At 41.3% G+C, this 17,668-nt stretch overlaps 1 protein-coding gene across 2 annotated transcripts in view; it reads right to left on the bottom strand.

Annotated features, from left to right (window-relative positions):
- Window positions 1–7,011: 7,011 nt before the first annotated feature.
- LOC133460706 (zinc fingers and homeoboxes protein 1-like) overlaps window positions 7,012–17,668 on the bottom strand; it is a 41,022-nt gene continuing 30,365 nt past the window's right edge. The window contains exons 8-9 of one of the 2 annotated variants that reach the window (XR_009784148.1): window positions 13,831–14,142; window positions 7,012–13,460 (exon numbers count right to left, since the gene is read on the bottom strand). The gene's annotated coding sequence lies outside the window, so the exon portion shown is untranslated. Of the gene's footprint in view, window positions 14,143–17,668 lie in introns of both variants that reach the window. The other variant, XM_061741439.1, reaches the window with a different exon arrangement.

Here is a 17,668-nt window from a genome sequence, read left to right as displayed (position 1 = left end):
CACATTCTCCGCGCGTCGCTGGTTTGATCCAGATATCCCAAATGATTAATTACTATGTAAACAGGGATAACCCTGTTTGCTCACGCATGTAAACGGAATATTCTGAATGTTTCAGTAACCGGAATATTAGCAATAACCCGAATTTTGACTGCATGTAAACGTAGTCAAAGTCTTTGCTTTTTGGGCAGAAATGTCTTCTCTCTCGTTTTATTCATCCATCTCTGATTTGTTTTTCCGAGTTTGCTCCCGTAGTCGCCACTAACCTCGTGAGAACTGCCACCCGGCTACAGCAGGGGGCAGTTCTCGTGAGGCCAGTGACAATTCAGTTTGCCGTTTAAAAATTATTATATTATAAAACGGGAAATTTACGGGAAAATACTAATATGGGAGGACGGCGGGAAAGAGGAGTAAGATACGGTAGTTTCCCGGCCAAAGCGGGAGACTTGACAGGTCTGCACCGAGCTTACCTCCTGGTCTGGGGGGAGGAGGGTTGGCGAGACGTTGGCGCTCCATCACAAACACGTCCCCGAGCCGTCTCCGGTTACAGAAGGTGATTGTGGCGTGCAGAAATATCTCAACCCTTCAGGTAATCACCTCAGCTGTTAAAAGAGCCAGGAATGTGTCGCCAGCGCGAGCGAGGGACTCCTGCAGAGCGAGGAGGCGACGCCGTAAACTTTCAACACAGCACAAAGCACCATACTGCTATTCAGAGAGGAAAGTACTTTCTCATGACAGATTATTCTGGTTTCACTTCCTGCTCCCTGTGGTTTAAACATACAAATCAAAGCACAACTTGTTTCCTCTCTTGGTCAATTTTCAAGAATGAACTCGCGTTTTCCGCCTGGTTACATAACCTTTCCCCTTTTGGGTGACCGGGGCGGCCGGGCTGCTGGTCAATCATTTGGTGCGTGACCTTTACAGCTTCTTAGTTTCTTACGCTCACGTTGTGACACGGTGTCCCCGTTTGGTCTGGAGCGGCATCGCTACATACCGTGCCTTTAAGGCCACAGCTTTCACCCCATTCTGTTATTCTGAAGTTGTGGTTGAGGCAGAGGAAGGTGCACGTTCTGACCCGTTGCCAACAAAGAATGTGAAGAGAAATTAATAAGAAAACTGAGTGACATCGGCCCAGAACCTCGGAAATGTTTGCCGAACAAATGGAAGAAAATAACGTCTAAGCTGATGATTTCCTCCTCCTCAGCGATACGACGTCTTTAAACTCTAGAGAGACATGACAAAGCGGTGAAACCTTTATTCTCCCATTTTTTTTAAATAATTATCAACAAATAAAAAAGGACTAGACGGGTAAGCATGACGTACTCTGGGTTTCAGATCGAGCAATGAAATAAAACTCTAAGTAAATTTAACCCTGGTACTGTCTTTGGGTCAAAATTACCTAATTCTCCTGTTCCTTCTTTCCTCCTGCTCTCTCCTTCCTTCTTCCCTTCCTCTTTTCTCCCTTCCTTCCTTCCTTCCTTCCTTCCTTCCTTCCTTCTTTTCTCCCTCCCTTCCTTCCTTCCTTCCTTCTTTTTTCCCCTTCCTTCCTTCCTTCCTTCCTTCCTTCCTTCCTTCCTTCCTTCCTTCCTTCCTTCCTTCCTTCCTTCCTTCCTTCCTTCCTTCCTTCCTTCCTTCCTTCCTTCCTTCCTTCCTTCCTTCCTTCCTTCCTTCCTTCCTTCCTTCCTTCCCTCCCTTCCTTCCTTCCTTCCTTCTTTTTTCCCTTCCTTCCTTCTTTCCTCCTGCTCTCTCCTTCCTTCCTTCCTTCTTTTTTTCCTTCCTTCCTTCCTTCCTTCCTTCCTTCCTTCCTTCTTTTTTTCCTTCCTTCCTTCCTTCCTTCCTTCCTTCCTTCCTTCTTTTTTCCCTTCCTTCCTTCCTTCCTTCTTCCCTCCCTCCTTCCTTCCTTCCTTCCTTCTTTTTTTCCTTCCTTCCTTCCTTCCTTCCTTCCTTCCTTCCTTCCTTCCCTCCCTCCCCCAAAGACAGCACAAGGGTTAAGAATCAGTGTTTTTTCAGGTGAAATATAATTGAAATATTGACTTTACAAAACATGTAGACTTTCTCTCGGAGATGCAGAGAACTTGGACGAGAACGCTCAGATTTTTGCAGCGTTGCAGGAATCCGTCTGCGTAAACATGAGCAACGTGCAGTGATGCAGTAGTTCAGCACCGGAGAAGAAGAAACACATCTAATGTTTCTTAGTGTGAAACTAACATGTGTCCAGGTTTGAGCATCTTTGGAGTCATTCATGTGCAGAACCTTAACACGTTCTAAAAGAGGCATTTATTCTCAGTGTGTGTGTGTGTGTGTGTGTGTGTGTGTGTGTGTGTGTGTGTGTGTGTGTGTGTGTGTGTGTGTGTGTGTGTTAAACCCGAGACTTAGTCCTCATCAGCTGCCCTATAGATTGAATGGTGAGTACGAGTGGAAGTAGGTCAGTGGAGAAAGAGTTCTCCCAGTCCTCACACGGCCTCCGTTCAGCGCTCGCGTCAACTCTAATTTTCTCTTCCTCATCCCTCCATCTCCCTCCCCCTCCTCCTCCTCCTTCATCTTCCTCCCTGATCTGATTAGGAGGGGAGCAGGTCCCATCCCTGGTTCAGGCGGGTCTTGTGCAGGTTAACTCTTCAGTCACCATCTCTCTTTCTTTTCTTTCTTTCCCACTCTCGGATCATTTTTTTTATTCCTAATCCTAAACGATACCAACGCTTGCCTCCTGTACGGCTGTCGGACCGCTTGTGCTTTCCGAGAGGCCCCCTGCCAGACCATTTGTGGCATATAAACGGTGTTCCCGAGGGATTCCCGACGCCACAAAATGGGGCAGAGCTCGGTGTCGTGATGACGAACAGAAATCAGCTGTTTCCCACTAATTTGCCATTTATTTTGGGCAGAAAAGAAAGGACGGATGGATGTCGGTGAGGGGGGGACTGAGACGGGACACTTGGTAGTACTGGGTTTCAAGCCATCGGACTTCCAAGAAGGCTGGATGATTCCCAGATCTGTGAACAAATGGTGCATTACCTAACCCCAGCCAGATTTACATGACAGATTTACAGTAGCTGGGCGGGGAGCATGTGTGAGCTCACAGCGCCATCTGCTGGGGGGAGAGGGGCGAGCAGGGGGACGGCAGGAGCCTCACTTCACCCGCACATGTACCAATGTGCCAAAACAGCCCAACATGGCTCCCAGGAACGCTGTCAACCTGGTGCAGCCGCTCACCCCAAACTACGGCTCAGCAAAGACACGAGGGCAGAGCGAGGAGTGTTGAGCTGGAGGGGCATGACTTTCCCATGACTATACATGACCTCTAAAACATCAATGTATCAATGAAATATAGGAATAAAACTGTAAAAAGTCACCACAGTGGAGATGTAATGATTATGGTTTTATACAAAATCAACATTTGTTTAAACTAACACTGATATGCCAGCAATATGTTGTAGTATATGTAGTATAGTAATCTAATATTGCACATTCAGAGGTGTCAAAAGTATAGATACTAGAGTTTAAAAATACTCCTGTAGAAGTTGAAGTATCAACTCAAGTTTTTTACTCAAGTAAAAGTATAAAAGTACTGGTTTCAAAACTACTTAAAGTATAAAAGTAAAAGTAATGTAAGGGGGAAAAAAGCCATTGAAAATGAATGTATCTTAGTATAATGCAAATATATTAAAGAACCATATATGTGTACTATTGAGCATTAACATGTGTTTCAGAGAGCAGGAGATATGATGACTAGTTGCCTATAAGTATGGTAATGGTGCAAAAAGTCAAACTTCAGAGGCATGTTATCATTTATCCTAACCTTTATTGGAATGTACATCCAAGTTTAGTTGCAGGAATCTGAGGGAACGGATGTAAGAACAAAACTGGACAAGAACATCTGAAACAACCACAACCAAATTCACTCTATCCGGATGGAGCAATTTAACTGGATAGTTTTTTTTTTAAAGGCCGAAATGAAATAGAGTAACGAGGCTGTTTTTAAAATGTAAGGAGTAAAAAGTACAGATAATTGCGTGAAAATGTAAGGAGTAAAAGTAAAAAGTCATCTGAAAAATAATTACTCCAGTGAAGTATAGATAACCAAAATTTCTACTTAAGTAAGGTAACAAAGTATTTGTACTTCGTTACTGACACCTCTGTGCACATTCACAATAAAGAACAAATAACTGACGAAATTCACGAGTCATTCATGTTTCTGAGGTAAAAGGGTCTGAAAAATGAATAAGCACTTTTCGATACGAAATATTTATTGATCAATTTTAAATGTACTTTATAGGCTGTTATTACTAAATGTTATTATTAAGTGAGAAAAATAAATTCCATGACTTTTCCAAAACTTTTGGGGTGAACTCATGTTTCCAAAACTTGAAAACTTGAAAATTATATTTTCAAATTCCGTGACTTTTCCAGGTTTTTTCAAAACGTACGGACCCTGAGGGGACCGGAGCTCGCGGGCAAAGCAGCTTGTTAGAGGAGACTGGTTTCCGTGGTGCCGCTGATTCCTGCGGTCCTTAACCGGGCCTGCTGGGCCGGTGAAGGCACCGGATACCATCAGTGATTCAGGCGGTGGAAATAGAGCAGAGCTGGAATGAAGGAGCGAAGCAGCTGCTGTTTATGGGCAAAGAGCAGCTGAAGTGGACCGAGGACTAGTGTCGTGTTTCTGTTACAAACCACTATTTCTGATTCTTTTTTATTCATCTTTTATTTAAAAAAAAAAAAAAAGAAGCTAATTATAGAAATCTCTCTGGAATTATTGGAAATAAACTGAGCTTAAATATTTCTGTTAATTGTCACATAAAAGTGGTATTGGGAAATTAAAAGCAGCTGAAAATGATTGATATTCCCTTTTGTTGACCACTTTAAAATATTATTTTTCCCTCATACACTTTCTCTATTTTAAAGACACTTAAGATTGATAAAACTTAAATAAAAACAAGTTTTTTGTTCTTTTTAGTGTTGAACCTCTTTTGAAACGATAAAGAGTTGATTTGAACTCCTCTGAAAAGTGCGTTATTCTAGTTTCAGAACCGATCTCAGATGACACCGAGCAGACGTCCATCCCATTACACGGATTTGATTTCTTAAACCATTTTCAGACCGGTGCAGAAACACCGAGGTCTGTGTGATGCACCTGAAATGGGGCAGAACTTGTTCAAACCCGCTTTCTGAATTCCCCACCTGACGACTCACAGTTTGAACTCTTTCAGGCCGTTAAATTCAAATTTGAGTATTTTAAGTATTTTTGGTGCAGGAGTGCAACAAATGTTTCAGATGGTTTTTCACGAAAGTGTCCAGGTTTTAACCATAAAAAACAGGGAAAAAATAATTGGCAGAGTAAGGAAACACCAGTGCATCATATGCTGTCTGTTGTTAAAGAGCATCATTCCTACATCATCACTATCGTCATAGTCAGGTGTGGCACGGAGGGGTTGGCAGGCCTGGGAGAGTTAAAGACGAGTTTTCCAGTCAACGTGGCTTTCAGGAAGTGGAGTGGAGATTTACAGACATTTGGTGGTGAATTGTGGGAAGAAAAGACAAGAGTTGGGAGATAGTTGCAGCTGCAGGGAACGTAACCATCCTGATCCCTGAATGTCTTCAGTTCGCCAGCTGACCAGACAGTCACCAAATCCATAACTGCGTCAGGAATGTCGAGTTTTAGGAAGCACATCTGTTTCAGTGAGATCTATCGTCTTCCTGCTGACGTCAATCATGACGCTGCAGCTTTCGTGGTCGGATTCAGCTTCATCGAAGCCTCCGGGTCTTTACAACTCTGCAGCGGCAATAAAACCCTTCCCACAAGTTTCTCACCGACCGTAAAATGTCCTCTTAATCCCTCCTTGATTTATCTCTTAGTAGCATGCATATATAATATATATATATATATATATATATATATATATATATATATATATATATATATATATAAAATCGCTTTTTTATGTTCTTTCACCACTGTGACGGTTCTGACAGCTTTGCTTTCTTTGCCACTTGAACGTGATTTAAGCTGGAAAACAAATGCACTTGAATCTGCGTCTCTGGGGAAGCTCCGTTCCTGAGTTTTATTTATGACGCCGCCGGTCGGGACCACAGTCAGGCCACGTTTTTCCACAGCGATGTTCTCCGTGTTTCCTCCTGAACTATAACACGAGGTGAAGGACTCGGTACTTCCAGGGAGCTGAAGTCTTACCTGAACAGCCACTCAGAGCGAGAACTTTAGAGGGAATGTTAACACAAACCTTACAACGTCTGCAGCTCGAACTGAGCGCTGCATGAGCTAGACCAGGAGTCGGCAACCCGCGGCTCCAGAGCCGCATGCAGCTCTTTAGCGCCGCCCTAGTGGCTCCTGGAGCTTTTTCAAAAATGTTTGACCTTTTTTTTTTTTTTTTTTCTTCTCTTTTTTTCCTTTTTACTCTTTTTTTTCCTTTTTTTCTTCTATTATTTCTTCTTTTTTTCCTTTTTTTCTTTTTTCCTTTTTTTCTCTTTTTTTCTTCCTTTTTCCTTTCCTTTTTAAACTCGAAATTTCGACTTTTTTCTCGAAATCTTGACTTTTTTCTTGACATTTCAACTTTTTTCTCAACTTTTTCACTTTTTTCTTGAGATTGTACTTCAACATTAATCTCGACATTTCAACTTTTTTCTCGAGATTTCAACTTTTTTCTCGAGATTGTACTTTAACATTAATCTTCACATTTCGACTTTTTTCTCGAAGTGCATAATGAAAAAAAAAATCTTCCCCCAGTTATAACTAATATAGAAACATGCAACATGTGTTGCCTTCATTCTAAAGCTGATACAAGACTTTTCATTTTTTGCGGCTCCAGACATATCTGTTTAATGTGTTTTTGGTCCAATACGGCTCTTTCAACATTTTGGTTTGCCGACCCCTGAGCTAGACTTATAGCAGGATGCTTCTGACAGTGTTTTCCCAAATAGTGACCACATTGCTGTCCCCCCCAATCAAAGACTGACAAACGAGACCAAACAAAAAAAAAAATAGAATCAAATCCAACTTAATTTTCTCAATTTTTATTTTTGTTTGCAGATGGCAAAAAAAAAAAAAAAAGGATATCATGAAAGTCCAGGTATAATAAATAAATTAACTACTAAAACCGTTGGCTAATAAAGCAATTTAAAGAATGGCAGAAAGGCTTGACTTTGCAGAATTACAGAGCTCGTATGAGGATCCCGAGTCACAGACAAAATCATTACAAACCAAACCCAAAAGACTGATTTCAGTCGGCCGGGCCGGGCCGGCGCCGCCTGGCGAGTGTGCACACGCTGACCGTCGCATACGCTTCACAGAACACAGGAAGAGAGCCCAAAACAGAAAAGCAGAAGCTTATTTCTTTATTTTCTCCTGACATATGAAAGTTAAAAGCAGAGCCAAAAGCTTGTGGTTTCTTTTCCCTAAAATATTGGCTGTTATTCTCGTGGACAACCTGAAAGATATGAACTAGTTCACCCGTATTTTAGCAAATAAATGCAATAATAAGTGTGTTTTCTATGTTTATCTTATCTTTAAGTATCTCACTTACTTTAGTAGCAAGGAGGGGACCCCCTCCCCCCCCGAAAAACAAAAAAAACAAACGAAAACAATCTCCATCTATGTGTACTTGTATTATCATGCATACACTATTGACTCTAGTAAAAACGTTTGTAAATGTCACAATATTTCTGAGTTTGTAGCTTAACTGACTGAGGTAAAGTTGCTTGTTTCCTGAAGTAGAGCAGACATGTCTTTAGGTTGGTGATTATTTTTCTCTGGAACTGTAAACAAACTTTGTGAAATTGATGGAATAATTTACTTTCATTGCACTTTTTCTTTTTCTTTTAAAGTTACATAAAAATTTTAACAACCGATTTTGTTATTTTGGCATTTTAGAGTTTGTCTCCACTTTCTTTTCTTTCCTCTTCCTCCCGATAGATTCCCAACACTTTCGGCTAATTTATCAGACTCAACTTTTCCTGGTTTTCTAATCTTCTGAATTGTGTTTAACTTACAGTTTTCTGCAGTTGTTGGGGTGTTGGTTTCTGCAGGACCAGAGGGGATTACGCTGAGAAACCTTCCTTCCTGATTACTCTGCACGGCTGTGGGACTTTGGTGGAAGAGAGTCCCGCACTGACCAGGTCGTTCCTTTGAATTTTTACTTCAATGTTGTGAAAGATTGAAAAAGTGTCGGCCCCCAGACTGTTGTTCTAACCTCTGAGCGGATTAAAGGTTCTGTGATGCAGTGAGTTGCATTTGTCACACGTGAAGGTTGGGTAGGAGATGCTAGAGGAAACAAGACTTGATTTGGAATTAGCACAATTCCAGTTGTTCCAATTTTGATACCAACAATGGAAATAATTACTAATTAATAAGGATATCAGGAACTTTAGCATAGGAAGTTACACTGCTTTGCTGTGTTGAGTTGGCAGGTGGCACGTGATGGCGGTGATGGCACGTCAGCTGTTGGGCTGAGCTGTCTAACGTTAGCATTATGTTCGCATTAGGACGTTATTTGAGGCTGGAAAATCTCATCAGGAAGTTGCTCATTATGTATAGATGCGATTCCCAGACGTGGCACGACTGTTGTAACGCTAGCAAATGTTTTTAAAGCTGTATTGGGTTCATTATGTCTTCAGATAGATATCCTAAGGTTTATTTTTTCCAGACAAAGTTCCGAAGGTAAGAAGTCGGAACTTTGTCTGGAAAAAAGAAACCTTAGGATGTTTTAAAGCTATTTCCTAAAAAACGTGCGGGTCCGTTAAGCCAAAGGTAAAGAGGGAAAAATGGCAGCAGCAAACACGGAGTTTGCTTTTAAGAAATAAGGGAAACATTCCCTAACTTAATTGATAACCAGTCGCTGTTGGTTGTGAAGAATCTCTCCGATTTCACTGCTTGGATTTAGATTTGTGGTAGTTTTCAATCGCCGACGCTCTTCTCTCCCGACGGTCTGACTCTATTTAATGGAAGCTAGAAGAGGTGCAGACAATCAGCCCCAACCAACAGGTGTTTTTAGACCGGATACAGCTAATATTGCTGGATGAAGAACGAGTCGGGAGGAGTTATCCTCAAAACGCATGTAGAATGGCGTATAGTCCTACATGAGCAGCATTTATACAGCAGGATTTATACGCCCTCAGACAGGTGTAGTCCTCAAAACGAGGATGGATGAACACAAGGATGAGGGTTTTTGGCCGGGTTTTGCTGCCTTTCTTTTTGGCTTCTTCCGGTTTGTCATATTTGTGTCCACTTGTTCACACATGGACCATCGTCTTTTGTGGTTCTGGACACGCGCCGGTTTATGTCGTCTCGTCTCTGAGGCCGAGTAGCTCTTGCATCTCCTCGTCTCCACAGTTACTCATCTTGCAAATAGGGCTGGGCGATATATCGAGATTTTAATATATATCGATATATTTTCAAACACGATATGGTACGAGACAATATCGTTTATATCGATTTAAAAAAAAAAAAAAAAATGTTTTACATTTTTTTTTTAATGATTTTGATATAGCTTATTTTGTGACAAATTGACTTGAATGTTTTATTTGAGATTTGCACAAATGTTTTGTTATTTGCACAACTGTCAACCTCAGTGGAAAAGTCTGCCTGTTACTGTCTACATTGTATTCATTGCACAGTGTATTTTAATTTAACCGTTATGCAGGAAAGGGATATTTGTTTTATTTTATTCAAGAAGCATTTTTATTCTATATATGCAGGCAGTTTATTTTTATTTCATTTGTTTTATACATTTTGATATTGTGCAGACCTCTGTTAATAAAGGAACCTGTGTGACATTTAGCACGAGGCTTTGTATTAAAACTGATTGTTTTTTTAAGGGTTTGCCTCAGAAAAAAATGAAGCTAACAGAGATGCTATGCTATAATGCTTTGGGGGAAACCCCAATTAAGGCACAGAAAAAATATCGAGATATATATCGAGTATCGCCATTCAGCTAGAAAATATCGAGATATGACTTTTGGTCCATATCGCCCAGCCCTACTTGCAAATACAGATCCTACCAGTGACGTCCTGCTGCTGCTGTTACTCCCATCAGCTGTTTCCTTATTTTATAAAATAATAAGTAAATAAAAACTTCCCTGGAGGGTTGTAGCCAGATTAACACGGCCCGCCACCCTGCGTTAGTCCGGTTTACTAGTCCTGACCTGCGGTTAAGACGACTCGGAGGAGTTTTTCGCGGGGGGGCTACACATGCCAGCCCCGCTTTCACGTCGGTCGATGTAAAAGCGGTGCACGACGCGCTAGATCTGGGCGTTAAACACCGGGTATTCGCCAACGTAAAGGAGGCTACAAGATACATTTGACCTCCAATGTGCCAACATCCCTGAATACAAATGCCTTTATTATTCTACTTATTTGCACTTTAAGTTAACCCATGTGCATGTAATGTGAACATCTGTTCCCACATGATTGGAGAGCGTTGTAGAGTCCTCTCTTCACCGGCTGATGAATGTTTTGATCTGAGGGGATTTAATGAGCCGTTTGCCATCAGTGTGTGCGGAGAACTTTAGGAAATATAAGAAAAGTGCTTCAGAGAAAGATCTCCTACCCAACCTTGGTAGACCTGCAGTGTAAGTAGAGAAAGTGAAACCTTGGTCCTGAAGGGACGAGTGACGGGTCTGGGGTGAACCCGGCTGCTGTCTTGGGTGACCCTGATGAGACCAGTTTCCACCAGCGGGAGATCCAGGTAGAGTTTCCGGGGCCGGGACGTTTGTGCGTGTCTCCATCACCAGGAATGGTGAAAGTTGAGCCTCAGGAACCTTTACTTTTGGCTTTTCCTAGTGGGAGTTTTTCTCCCACTAGGGGAGATTTTACCTGACAGTGTTTGTTATGTTTATGTAATAAATGCTCGAAGTTCAGTTTCTAGGTCTCTGGAAAGATCCTAGAGACAACTTCTGTTGTAATAGACACTATATAAATGAAATTTAATTGAATTTAGGGGGTGAAAAACATCCCTGTAGCAGGAGAAGTGCTGGGGTTGGCCAACAGGAACCCCCTGGCGGGGGGGGGGCTCTGCTGATCAGGATTTCTAAATCACGTTCAGCACTCTCACGTGAAGATAAATCAAGTGGCTACTGGCAGAGACATTTTGCTACGAGTAGAGTTGATGAAGTTGGAGATTACATGAAAAACGATGGCTGGACCGACGAGTTGGTTCAGGTCGTGGTGCCACCTTAGACCAGTAGGCCTATAGACAGGGGTGCAGATCCGATGTCAGGATTGGGGAGGACACCAACGTGATTTTAATTTTTAATTTTTTGCCAATATGCAAATCATACCATGCCATAAATTGGTAAAGGCTCCCCAAAAAATACTGTACAGGGAATAATTTATTGTGCTTACCTTTCTTGTTTATTTGTCCTAAACAGCTCGACTCGAGCCCGTCAAAAATTTTAAAAATATTAATTCAGACTAAAAAAAAAAATGTATGGAGTAGCAATACTTTCAATCTGTACACCTCAAAACGGAACGTGGATGTATTATTTTTTTAGAAATATATTTTTAATAAATATTTTATATATTCAACCTTTAAGTCTGAAAATACTTTTGTTAAATTTTGAATAATTTAGGGTATTTTTATTGGTACCCCCAGGAATCTGCACCCATGCCCATAGAGGTCCGGCGGGGGGTTTCTTTTAATCTCAATCACCACGACTGCGATGTATGTTAAAAAAAAAAAAAAAAACAGACAAGTAGCCTCTGATGTTTATGTGTTTCTTCTCTTTATTCTTCTATTTTGTCCCATTTTATGCTGCTGGCAATTTGCAAACAGCTAAAAACGCACATTACCGCCACCTGGTGGTTGGTTGTGCTATTTTTTTTTCAGTCAAAGATTCTTGTGGGTCCGTGTACTTCGCGGCCATCCGTTTTTTGTTTATAAATGATAAAATAAAAATAGAGAAATAATCCAAAATAATCCGTTTCCCATCTTTTGTTTTGATAATAAAAAACGGAAAACGGAAAACGGATCGTTATCCGTTATCCGATTTCATTGATGTGTTTGAAAATCAAAATTGGGAACTAAAACAGCGAGTGGAAAACTCTTTTCTCTATTTCCTATTCGTTTCCAAGGATTGGACGAATGGGGGGATTGCACATGCGCAGTAATAAATGAAGAAAGTTGTTTCTGGTTCTTTTGTTGATCAGATTGAAAATTAACAGTTTTAGATTTTTTTTAATGTTGAAACAGAAAATAAATCAAATATGAAACCTGGGAGTGAAACATGAGTTTAATCTGTAATCTGTCTTCACTGCAGTGATGTTGTGACAGTCCGTTCAGCTGCAGCGTAAAAAAAAAGCATCGTCCAATCAATAACATAAACTGAACTCCAACATACTACCCCCGCCCTTTTGGAAACGAACAGGAAATAGAGAAAAGAGTTTTCCACTCGCTGTTTTAATTCCCAATTTCGAACACATAAATGAAATCGGATAACGGATAACGATGCGTTTTCCGTTTTTTATTATCAAAACAAAAGATGGGAAACTGATTATTTTGGATTATTTCTCTATTTTTATTTTGTTATTTCAAAACAAAAAACGGATGTCCGCGAAGTACACGGACCCTTGTGTGCCGCTACAGTGTAGTGGAGACACGGCGGCTGAAGGGGCCGAGGACACGGTCGGCCCCGTTAGAGGTTCCTGTTAGACAGATTTACCCTGAACTCCTGCTGGTGGAAACACACCTATAATCTCCCAAGACCCTGATCAGGATTATAGCAAATGAATAACTGAATATTAAATAACGTTGCATTTCCCTTGCTAACAAGTGTATTTTTAATTACCCGTGTAATTGTATATATACATATGAGCTTATTACGAGGAAAACGTCTTTAAAAATGAGCTGGAAAGTGTGAGACTATTGATGAAGCGGCTATGAGAGTGTGCTGATTCGGAGTGGTGTAGTCGAGACCCCCACCAGTCGCAAGATGCACTACAAAGACGCCTCCCTGTAAAATGGCTTAAAAGTCCAAAACAGCAGCACAAAAATGTAGAATCAAATGTACAATATAAGAAAGTCAGCACAGACGACAGCAGATAAATGATAAATGTATGGGCGAGGTCATCTAGAAGCACAAGCTTCTCTGTATAGCTCACTGAATTAAGAGTTTATTTTCAAGTTCGGTTGAAGTGAAGAAATATTTTGATCTTTTTATTTTGTGAATTCATGGTGTCTGTCTTCTTTTAGGATAATAAAAGTACATCACTACTTGTTTGCTTTATGGTCTTTTTCCCTTCATTGAATTGGTTCTGCTGGGTTCACGCCACATCTGTCGCTTTAATCCCACCCCTCAAAGTTTCACCTCACAGACAGAAATGATAGAATTGAAACTGAATGGACATAAACACCTGCAATCATGGAAATTATCACTATCTTGAAAAGCTTTGTTGACAGCGCCATAACAGTAGAATGGATTTGGTTTCCATTGCAATAAAGGTCATTAGGACTGTATCAAAGAACCTGGAAAAAATACAAAAAACCCTTCAAACTTTGACAGTGGAATTCATTCCAGCACTTTTTTTTTTACGTATTTAAAACACATATAAACAAAATGGCACTAAATTTTGTCATTTTCTTTTCACAAAAAAAAAAAAAAGAAAAAAATAGGTTTTAAAAACCTTTTCTTCCAGAATAACAAAATGTTTTCATTATTTGAGTTTAGGACATTCGTTAAAGAATCAAGGTTCTTCAATGATTCAGGATAAAAGGGAGGACACCCATGCATGATCTTACTGTTCTTAAAAAGTTTTAAATTGTTTTGATTTTATACATTTGTTTCTGTAAGAAAAATTACATAAAAAGGCCAAAGTAATAGCCCAGCCATCCTCACCCAGTCGTGTGGACAGGAGCGGAGTCCGGGGAGAGGCTGCGTCCTGCGTTCGGTTGGTCCCCACAGTTTCCTCTGCCAGAACAAACCAAATCCAGACACGCTGTCCTTGAAAACGCCGTCCTTCACCTCGGTGATTCTCAGCTGCATCACCACCCAAAGGGAAATTTAAAGGCACAAACTCATCGTTTAACGTCGCATGATTACTGTCTGAGCTCCCTGCGGCCGTCTTTGGGTTCCGATCCGGCAGCTGAGAAACACTGATACGGGTCCTGCTCCGCGCCGTCTCTGCCGCCGCGGGGGAATCTGCGTTAACTGGGGAAAATAGAAAAGAGTAAATGGAAGTTTTGCTATAAAGGGTTTTATTGGAATATCTTTATTTTTATTAGTTTTTATGTCTTGCAATTATTTTTATAGTCCACGTTTGTGTGTGTATACTACGACGGAGTATTAGGGCCAAACTAAGACAAAGAAAATTGGAAATTACGAGAATAAAGTCGTAAAATTACGAGAATAAAGTCGTAATCTTGCGAGAATAAAGTCGTAAAATTACGAGAATAAAGTCGTAACATTACGAGAATAAAGTCGTAACATTACGAGAATAAAGTCGTAATCTTGCGAGAATAAAGTCGTAATAGAATAAAGTCATAAAATTACGAGAATAAAGTCGTAAAATTACGAGAATAAAGTCGTAATATTACGAGAATAAAGTCGTAAAATTACGAGAATAAAGTCGTAAAATTACGAGAATAAAGTCGTAATGTTGCGAGAATAAAGTCGTAATATTATGAGAATATAATTTATGAGAATTCTAACAGGAAGAGCTTCTTCTCCCAGTGTTAAAATGAGGAATATTGAGCATCTTGTGAAGTTATATTTATATATTTATAATATATTACGACTTTATTCTCGTAATATTATGACTTTATTCTCGTAATTTTACAACTTTATTCTCGTAATATTATGACTTTATTCTCGTAATTTTACGACTTTATTCTCGTAATATTATGACTTTATTCTCGTAATATTATGACTTTATTCTCGTAATTTTACGACTTTATTCTCGTAATATTATTACTTTATTCTCGTAATTTTACGACTTTATTCTCATTACATTATGACTTTATTCTCGTAATTTCCTTTTTTTGTTTTTTTGTTTGGCCCTAATACTCCGTCGTAGTTTACAGGACTGTCTCAGAAAATTAGAATATTGTGATAAAGTTCTTTTTTTTTTTACAGTTTAAGATTAAGATTCCCAGAATATTCTAATTTTTTGAGATAGGATATTTGAGTTTTCTTAAGCTGTAAGCCATGATCAGCAATATTAAAATAATAAAAGGCTTGCAATATTTCAGTTGATTTGTAATGAATCCAGAATGTATGAAATTTTTGTTTTTGTAATTGCATTACAGAAAATCACAATATTCTAATTTTCTGAGACAGTCCTGTATATTATATACACACACACATTTTCTTTTTTAAATTGTAAAGCCCTTTGGTCAACCATTATTGATTAAAAGTGCTATATAAATAAAGATAGACTGATTAATTGATGGATGTATATAAACACCAGAGGCTAACATGGTTCAGACAATCAACAGTTTACCAGATCTTATTATTATATTCAATAAAACCCTGTTAAAAGTATTTGCAAATGCAAAACTGTGAATGAGAGGAGAGCAGCAAACTTCAGTTCCTCAAAACTGGAGCCTCGTGTGAAATGGTATTTTTGCTTCAATGGCTGTTTAATCATTCACGTAAAAGCCTCGACTAAACTTAATTAACCAATATAATTCCTTTAATGACCCATTTGTTCAGATTTTCACAAAGGCTTTTAGAAACTGCCGACCAGTCTGGCTCTGTGCTGAAGGTGGGCTCAGTACCGGGTCTGTATTCATGGTACCAGGGTTAAGTCCTACTCGTGGTACTCCACACTCAAAAACAAGTGATGTGCTCTTATTTCAAGTACATTTACAAGGCCAGGGATCCCTTTGTTTTGGACTTTCCACCGTGATGATGAGCCCTCTCTCCCCATGAACTATGTGCAGATATCACGCACTTCCTGCACTGCAGTTACAAATAAACATTTTTCTATTGTCTAAGACGTTTACGTGGCTTGATATCGCACATTGATGCTAGAATTGGCGTTATAAAACTTTTTTCTTTTGGATATATGTTTTTATTGGCAGATTTTTTCCACAATGCAGAGCAAAACAGATGAACATACCGTATTTTCGCGACCATAAGGCGCAGCTTTTTTTTTTTTTTTTTTTTTTATAAATGTGCCGGGCGCCTTAAGAAACGGTGCGCCGTGTCTATTACCTGAATTACGGTAATGTAAGGCCGGCCATGAGAACGGTAAAGGGAGAAGGGGGCGGGTGAAGCTGAATGAGACCATCCACTGAGCTGTTTAATGCGAAACAGAAGATGAAAACTTTTAAGGATTTGCTTGATGTGTAAAGTGAAATAAAATACAATCAAACTAAGTTTTGCTCCCGCTCTATTTAAATAAGCACACTTGTTCTGCAGCGCGCGTGTGTTTTGCATGTCGGAACCGGTGACTTTCCCCGGTTAAAGCAGCGGCTGGAGCAGCGCGGTGATGGGCGCTGCTGCAACCCGACTTCCTGGTTCCCCAAGCGGTCCAATCGACCTGGTTCCCGGCCGCTTTAAGAGCAGAGATTTCTGGGGTCTGTCTCAGGTCTGATCAGCTTCACCCTCCGAAATTTGCAGCCAAATCTGTCGGTTACAAACCTGGTACCGGACCCCGACATGCGCGGGTGTGTATTCGCGGCGCGACACACAGATTCTCATTTATGTAGCGCTTGACTGGCGCAGCTGATGGACAGAAACCTATGGTGATTTTTAAAAGAAAAACTTTGCATAAGACGTTTCCAGCCGGAGTCATTATAAGGACGAATGGAAAGGGGGGGCTGGATGAAGGGATGATGATGATCAGGTGGCTGAGACAGGTCTGGAAATTCGGACTGGAGCTCCTGTCGGATACAAACCCCGGTACCGGCTCCCCGACAGCGCGTGTGTGAGCGGGTCCAGCGCGGGGGAGCAGACGGGGAGCGGACCCGGGACCAGCGCGGAGCGGGACCCGGGACGCGGGACCCGGGACCAGCGCGGAGCGGGACCCGGGACGCGGGACCCGGGACGCGGGACCCGGGACCGCCGCGGTTGGGATCCGCAGCACAACGCAGCACAACGGGGTATGAAACGTTTATTTTGTTACCTTTATTTATTCAGGGGTCTGTCCCAGGTCGGAACAACTTCACCCTGCGAGATTTTCAGGCAAATCTGTCGGTTTGATCTCTGGTAGCCTAACCAAGATGCAGAGGATGCGCTCAGGAGCCGCCAGGCTCCCGCCGCGGGTTTGCCGGGCCAGGGCGCACCATCCCCGGGGCAGATCCGGCCGAAATGCCGCTGGTCTTTCCCCGGGAGCCCCTGCTCCCATACAGGTGGGTGGCTTCGGTCCCAGCCGGTCTGAACAGGTCACATTCCCGGTTAAAGCCGCTGTGACGCGCGCTGCTCCACCCCGCTGGGGAGAGACGGGCTCTGCGCGGTGGAGGATCCGCACAACGGGGTATGAAAAGTTTATTTACTGTTGTGCAGAAAGTGACTGACACCGAGGAAATTCGGACTGGCGCAGCTGAATTAGCGGAGCTCTTTAATGCAGAAACAGAGGTTTTGCTCCCGCTCTATTTTTTAAATAAGCGCTTGTGTGCTTGTGTGTGCGTTCTGCATGTGTGTGCGTTCTGCAGCGGGTGTGTGTGTTTTCCGGCCGGCGTGTTTTGCGGCACGCGTGTGTGCAGCTCTGCTCTGTAGACTGCGCCTTTTG

Source organism: Cololabis saira, chromosome 15 (genome assembly GCF_033807715.1).
Source record: "Cololabis saira isolate AMF1-May2022 chromosome 15, fColSai1.1, whole genome shotgun sequence".
NCBI lineage: Eukaryota > Metazoa > Chordata > Actinopteri > Beloniformes > Belonidae > Cololabis > Cololabis saira.
Note: the sequence above shows the minus strand (reverse complement) of the source record. Positions and strands in the feature narration are given on the sequence as shown.